Source organism: Lathyrus oleraceus, chromosome 4 (assembly GCF_024323335.1).
Source record: "Lathyrus oleraceus cultivar Zhongwan6 chromosome 4, CAAS_Psat_ZW6_1.0, whole genome shotgun sequence".
Taxonomy (NCBI): Eukaryota; Viridiplantae; Streptophyta; class Magnoliopsida; order Fabales; family Fabaceae; genus Lathyrus; species Lathyrus oleraceus.
This window is the reverse complement of record NC_066582.1, coordinates 252,993,489-253,001,208: the sequence shown is the minus strand read 5'-3', so window position 1 is coordinate 253,001,208 and position 7,720 is coordinate 252,993,489.

Genomic DNA, 7,720 nt, shown 5'->3' with positions numbered 1-7,720 from the left:
GGGAGCGAAGTGATCATCTCCCATGTAGAGGACAGAACCATCTTCCACTGGAACAAGAGTCTTGAACCAGAAATGATCCTTGCAAACATGTGTTGTAGCGCTAGAATCAATCCACCACGTGATAGCATCATCCTGCATATAGAATGCTTCAGAATTTAGTGAAACCGAATGTTTAATCAAACTATTCAAATCACGAATTGATTTCTGACCTTAGTTTTCGGATTGGTCCTTAGACCCCTTTCCTGAACCACTTGCATTCGCGTTATCATGCTTTTTTCCGGAACGACAATCCTTCTTGAAGTGGCCTGTTTTGCCACACTTCCAGCATTCTAGTTTCGGTTTTTTGTTAGCACCGTAACTGCCCTTATTGTTCTTGAAAGCACGCTTCTTTCCTTTGTTTTTGTTGTTACCGTTCTTACCACCCTCTTCGACCATATTAACCGAGGGTCCAACAATTTCTTTGCCTTTTCCTTTGTCATCCTCCTGCGCTCTTAGAGATTCTTCTATGCGCAAGTGACTTCCAAGTTGGATCAAAGACAGTTCGTCTTTTCCATGCTTCAGATTGTGTTTGAAATCCTTCCACGAAGGAGGCAACTTGTCTATGATGCTTGAGACAAATATTTTTTCATCCATCTTCAATCCGTGTTGTGTGAACTGTCCAAGGATTCAGAGGAGTTCATTGAATTGTTCCATGACATACCTCGATTCAACCATTTTGTAATTGTTGAAATCGGTTACCAGGAACTTTTTACTGGATGAGTCCTCTGCCATGTACTTGGATTCGAGACAATCCCACAATTCCTTTGCAGATTCTATGTTTTGATAAATATCAAGTAAGGGATCAGACATACCGTTAAGAATGTGCCCTCTGCATATGTAGTTGTCGTTCTTCCATTTTGATCTGCGTCTCAGATTTTCAACCGTGTCTTCCTCCAGAAATTCTGGAATCGGTGTAGACAGGACGTGCACCACCTTCAACATTGTCAACATGAAATGCATCTTCTTCTGCCAACGCCTGAAGTCTTGTCCTTGAAACTTGTCCAATTTTCCGAAGTTTGTAGTCATCTCCTTGACGGTGCTTCCTCCAGCCATGATTATCAGAAATTACTTTGTTCGTTTGTTAGATAATCGGGTATGATAATCCTGGATAACTTCGAAGAATCATGTTCGTACACTTTCCGAACAAAGTATTTCGACCCTATTCTTGCCCGGGTTCACGAAATCTTTGTGGGGATAATTCTTGAAGAACAATTTGTTTCTGGCAAAGAGAAATATTCAGGAATGTAGAGAGAAAGTTTGGTTTCGTTATATCTTTTAAACTGAGGCCAAATGACTCCTTATATATGAGATCAATAACAGAAACCGAAAAGACGTAACTGTTCAGAAACGGTTACGTCGGTTGGGAAAGGGTTCAACTGTTCAAAAGAAAATTTCGAACGGGGCGCTGCCCCGCACCCCGCCAGGGGCTTCGCCCCTTGGAACCCCGTTTCAATTATACGTAAGCTCGACGAGCGTGCACTCCGCACTACCCCTAACTCGTTTCCAAGCTTTAACGCATAATTGCATTGGCCTGTAGTAAATCACATTACTACTAAAATACATTGATGATACTAAAATCACAACAAAAGGTTGAGGGATCTGAGGTTTTTTCATTTGAGGTTGGGGTTTTTATGTGGAAGGTAATGAAGCCAATAGACAAAACACGAAATATTGCAATTGTGGCATAAAATAGAAATAATTTTCTCAAATATGTAATAATATTACTTTGGGTTAAATGTGTCTGTGGACCTCCAAAATATCTCATATTTCATTTTTAGTTCCTAAAAAATTTGTTAAAGAATGGTCCTCCAAAAATGTTTTATCGAAACTATTGGTCCCTCAAGCAACTTAAAGACGGTTTTTCAAATTACCGAAAAAAATTAGTGACAGTTTTACCGATGGTTTACTACTTTGTGACTGAATAAGCGACAGTCTTAGTGAGGATTTTAATATAAGAACCAAAAGTGTGGATGGACAATTTTAAGAGGACCATTCTTTGAATGAAATTTTTTACGAACTACAAATTAAATATGAGATATTTAGAAGGACCACTAACACATTTAACCCTATTATTTTTTATAGATAAATTTTCTAAAATATACAAAAAAATAGAAATAAATAAGAATTAACCCTAAACACCTCCTTTATTTAAAATTAGGTTTTTCTTCTATTTGTTTTATAATTTTTAAAATAATAGTTAGTTATATTTATTTTAATAAATAAATAAATTTTATTTATTAAAATAATTTTATTAATAGTAGTTGTTGGTATTTAGATGAATTATTATATAATGAATAAATTAATATTCATATAAAAATTAGTTTAGTGATTTAGTTTTTTTTTATTTATAGTTTTAGTTTTATATGTTAAAAAAATGATTTGATTTTATAGTGTTTATATTAAGTTTTTTAGTTTTTGTTTAGAGTTTTGGTTTTAATTTAGTTTTAGTTTTGATTTTATTTTATTAATACATATTCTTAATTTAATTAATTTGATTTGATTTGATTTTTTTTATTTATGAATTTAGTTTTTGTTTTGATATGTAGTTTTATTTGATTTGATTTTATTAATTTATAATTTTTTTTTTGTTTTATTTGATTATAAAGAATATTTTATTTTATTTTTACATGATTATATTTTATTAATTTAAAATGAGAAAAAAAAAGTGGGAGACAACCTAAAAATGCATTAGCGTCGGCCCTAGCTAGTATTTCAATAAAATGAACTATTAAAAATAAAATAAAATAAATACTTAGGTAGCGCCGATTCAGGCCGACGCTATTATTAAAGATCTAATAAAAAATTAAGAAAACTGATTTTATATGTGAGCGTATTCTTTTGGAGACATATAATCAACGTTATTAACGTAGGAGTCGAGGCGAAAGCTAAAACATGATTTTGTTGTAGTGCTCATTCTATGTAATCAAAGAGAAACTTATAATAAATGTGGTCAATCTTATGAACCTTATGACAATGCTAAACATTTTGTAGTATTTTTTATGAGGATAGGACCTTGAAAGGAAGAACAAACCCAAATAATGAACAAGCTTGAAAGAACATTATCTTGATGAACAACTTAGAAAATATCTCAAAAGTGGAAGTCATGTTTAAATAAAACAAACATGTTGGAAAGGTATTTGAGGAATGTAAAATGTAAAACCCAACATGTTTAAATAAATCCAAAATGAGGAATAAGAATTGAGGTATGATCAACAGTATACGTCAACATTTTCATTTGTTTGTACGTTTGAGTGGGCTAGCAAGACAACGCAGGTTCCATTTAAGTTTGAATAAAACAAAATGGACAAAATGATGCAAATGCACACATAAAACCGAAATGGAATTCAAAAGGCCAACAAAGACTTTCGCTCAATGAGAAGGTCTCAATTCAAAAGGCTGAGCCGACATCAACAAATTGATAACATAATGAATCTACTTGCTAATTAGCATGCGACAACTTTGTCAATGTTGTAATAAACTGAACTTATTGTAGTGATAAACTATTGCTTGGAAATCAGTTTTAACATTCACTAACTAAATGAAATTCTCAATTTAATAGATATTGTGCGTTATATCTGTAGGCTAAAGTATTCTTTTATTTTTTATCATTTACAATTTAAAGTTGTGGTTTGTGATAACCATTGAGCACGAGTTGGGATATCCTATATAATAGTTATTTTTTGTTACTAACTTGTTTTGTTTTCAAAAGGTCCCTAAAGTCATAAAGGAATACATGCTAACAAATTGAAGTCAAACTCAATAGAAAAGTAGCAATCACACAAATTTATTTAAAGATCACAATATACATGAGCACTACAAAGAATAATATGAGAACAAACTACAAGGTAACAAGAACAGGCACACACAACCAAGAATTCATTCAATTTTATTCGAATTTAACAGAAACTTGAAATAAAAAATACATTCAATATCATTGTAATTTAACAGAAACTTAAAATAAAAAATGCATTGAATAATCAACCCGGATTGTTATAAGTTTAAGCGCCAACAAATTTCTCAATAAATTCAACACAATTCAACAACAAATCATTTTAACTTGAATTTCCAAAATCCTTCTCAACAAATTCAACATCATTCAAAATTAAATCATAAAAAAAATTAATTGCATAAATGTAAGATAAAATTTTAAAAATAAAAAACTAGTAAAACAAAATATACATTATCCTTATGTATGATTGTGATAAAAGCTTACAGTCCATAATGAAAAATCATTCTAACAAACCCAACCAAAGGAACAATATCCTCTAAAATTTGATCTTCTTGGTCAACCCACTTATCTTTTTCCTCTTGTTCATAATAGCAATGTTCCTCTACGATTCATAGACAGGAAAAGCTTTTCCAATACATTAACAAGCTCGGGAACAAAAGGTTGAAGAGATATGGTCGATGAAAGAGAGGAGAGGTCCTTCGTAGGGAGCGGAGAGGAAGAAGGAAGAGTCAACAACGATGATTACCGAAAAGAGTGTAAGCGAACGAAATCAATTGGGGTTTTCTAGAGTCGAACATAATAAATTAAAGATTGAGGAATCTGTTGAAGATTAAGGGTTTTGTGGGCAAACGAAATCAATTGTTAAAGACTAGGGTTTTTATGTGGAAGGTAATGAAACCAATAGAAAAAACACTAAATACTTTGATTGTGGCATAAAATAGAAATAATTTTCTCTAATATGTTATAATATTATTTTGGGTTAAATGTGTTTGTGGATCTCCTAAATATCTCATATTTTATTTTTAGTCCCTAAAAAAATTTGTTAAAGAATGGTCCTCCTAAAATTTTTTATCTAAACTTTTGGTCCCTCAGGCAACTTAACGACGGTTTTTCAAATTAGTTAAAAAATTAGCAACGATTTTAGCGATGGTTTACTACTTAGCGACTGAATAAACGACAATCTTAGTGACGATTTTAATATAAGAACCAAAAGTTTCGATGGACATTTTTAAGAGGACCATTCTTTGAAGGAAATATTTTATTGACTAAAAATTAAATAGGAGATATTTAGAAGGACCAAACATTTAACATTATTATTTTTCATAGAATAAATTCTTTAAAATATTCAAAAAAATATAAATAAATAAGAATTAACTCTAAATACCTCCTTTATCTAAAATAAAGTGTTTCTTCTAATTGTTTATGATTTTTAAAATAAAAGTTAATTATATTTATTTAAATAAACAAATAAATTTTATTTATTAAAATGGTTTTATTAATAGTAGTGGTTGGTATTTAGATGAATTATTATATAATAAATAAATTAATATTCATATAAAAATTAGTTTATTGATTTATTTTTATTTGTTTTTTTAATTTATAGTTTTTGTTTTATTTGTTTAAAAAAATTGATTTGATTTTATAGTTTTTTTTAAGTTTTTAAGTTTTTGTTTAGATATTTGGTTTTAATTTAGTTTTAGTTTTGATTTTATTTTATTAACATATATTCTTAATTTAATTAATTTGATTTAATTTTATTATTTTTTATTTATAAATTTAGTTTTGGTTTTGATATGTAGTTTTTATTCGGTTTGATTTTATTAGTTTATAATTTTTTTGTTTTATTTGATTATAAAGAATATTTAATTTTATTTTTACATGATTTTATTTTATTAATTTAAAATTAGAAAAAAAGAAGGAGACAACCTAATAATGCGTGGGAACCTTTTAAATAAAGAGGCAAAGAAAATCTGTGTGGGAACTTTTTACATAATTAATGTAGCATCGACCTAAATCGTCGCTACTATTTAAATAAAGAGGAAAGAAAATCTATTGGGGAAGTGAAACTTTTTTTTGAATCAATATTAGCGTCGGTGTAACCGCCGCTAAGATAAGAAAATAAATCAGTAGATAAATAATTAAACAAACAAATATCAAATATAAATTAGTGTTTTTCTAAATCGTAACTATTATTTCAAAAATCAATAATTAACTAAATTAGTAATAAAAAGGAGGAAAACAAAATTGTATAGGGAAATGAAATTTTTTTCTACCAACATTAGGGTCGACTATAACCGTGGCAAAATTAAAAAAATGCATTAGCATCAACCCTCTCTAGTATTTCAATAAAATAAAATAAATGCTTAAGTAGCGCTGATTCAGGCCGACACTATTATTAAAGATCTAATAAAAAAACTAAGAAAAATGATTTTATATGTTAGCGTATGCTTTTGGAGACATATAATCAAAGCTATTAATGTTGGAGTCGGGGCGGATGCTAAATCATTGAAGCTAAAACATGATTTTGTTGTAGTGCTCATTCTACATAATCAAAGAGAGACTTATAATAAATGTGGTCAAGCTTATGAACCTTACGACAATGTTAAAGTTTTTATAGTATTTTTTATGAGGATGGGACCTTGAAAGGAAGAAGAAACCCGAATAATGAACAAGTTTGATGAACAACATAGAAAATATCTCAAAATTGGAAGTCATGTTTAAATAAATCAACATGTTGAAAAGGTACTTGAGGAATGTAAAATGTAAAACGCAACAACATGTTTAATTAAATACAAAATGAGGAGTAAGAATTAAGGTATGATCAACCCTATATGTTATCGTTTTCATTTGTTTGAACGAGTATTTTATTATTAATACCTTTTAAATTGTATAATAGTAATTCTCCGTGTTTAGTGGGTTAGCAAGCAACGCAGATTCCATTTAAATTTGAATAAAATAAAATTGACAAAATGATGTAAATGCACACATAAAGCCGAAATGGAATTCAAAAGGCCAACAAAGACTTTCGCTCTATGAGAAGGTCTCAATGTTGGATGCCTCCCACTATGGGGAAAACTATGTTCTTATGTCGTATTTATTTTGTCTGAATGTGTTTATGTTTTTTTTATCAAGTAACTCATCTATGTTGATTTTATATGAGTTGTTTTCATCTATTTTTCTGTATGTACTTTATTTTATTTCTTATGTGATTATGTGTTTTCTCATTTTTTAATAATGCCAAATAAAAAGAAGTATACTGCAGTCTTTTCTGATTAACTTCTCTTCTGAGGATACTCGATTAGAGAACGACCTCAATCCATAGGTTATTTCTATTATTTGCATAATATTTTTTCTTATATAAAGGAGTCATTGTACACTGATTTTTATACTATTCTTTTTAATTCACTCTCTTCATTTAAACTAGTTTTATTCGCTAATCATTATCTTAGTGCTAATAGAGTAAAATATTTAAAATAAGAGTTGTGTAATACGTTGTTTGATTGGATTGAGTTGTAATTGTAAATCAAGAGTTTAATTCTCTTTTAACATTGTAAATGATCTAAAGGTTGAAAATTAAACATGTGGAAAAGCCTGTTGTAAGAAGGTTGCAGGTTAGTCTTGTGATAAAAGCGCACGCTGTTAGGAGAAATCTCAAGAGGATGTGATTGGAAATTGGATTAGGCCGTGTGATATAAGGTCAAACAAATATGAATTACAATGTGCTTTTTGAACTCTTCTTTTTTATATTTGTGCAATTTATACTCAATGCATAATTTTTTGCCTCATCTTGTTTCATAAAATAGATTAACATTAAAACTAATCGGTTAAACAAAAAATTTAAAAACTATATAAAAAAATTCATCCCATTCCTCCTCTTATATTTGAAGTCACTTTGTGAAAACTATCAACTATCAAATTGCGGAGCGATATTATAAAATGATAATGTTACCT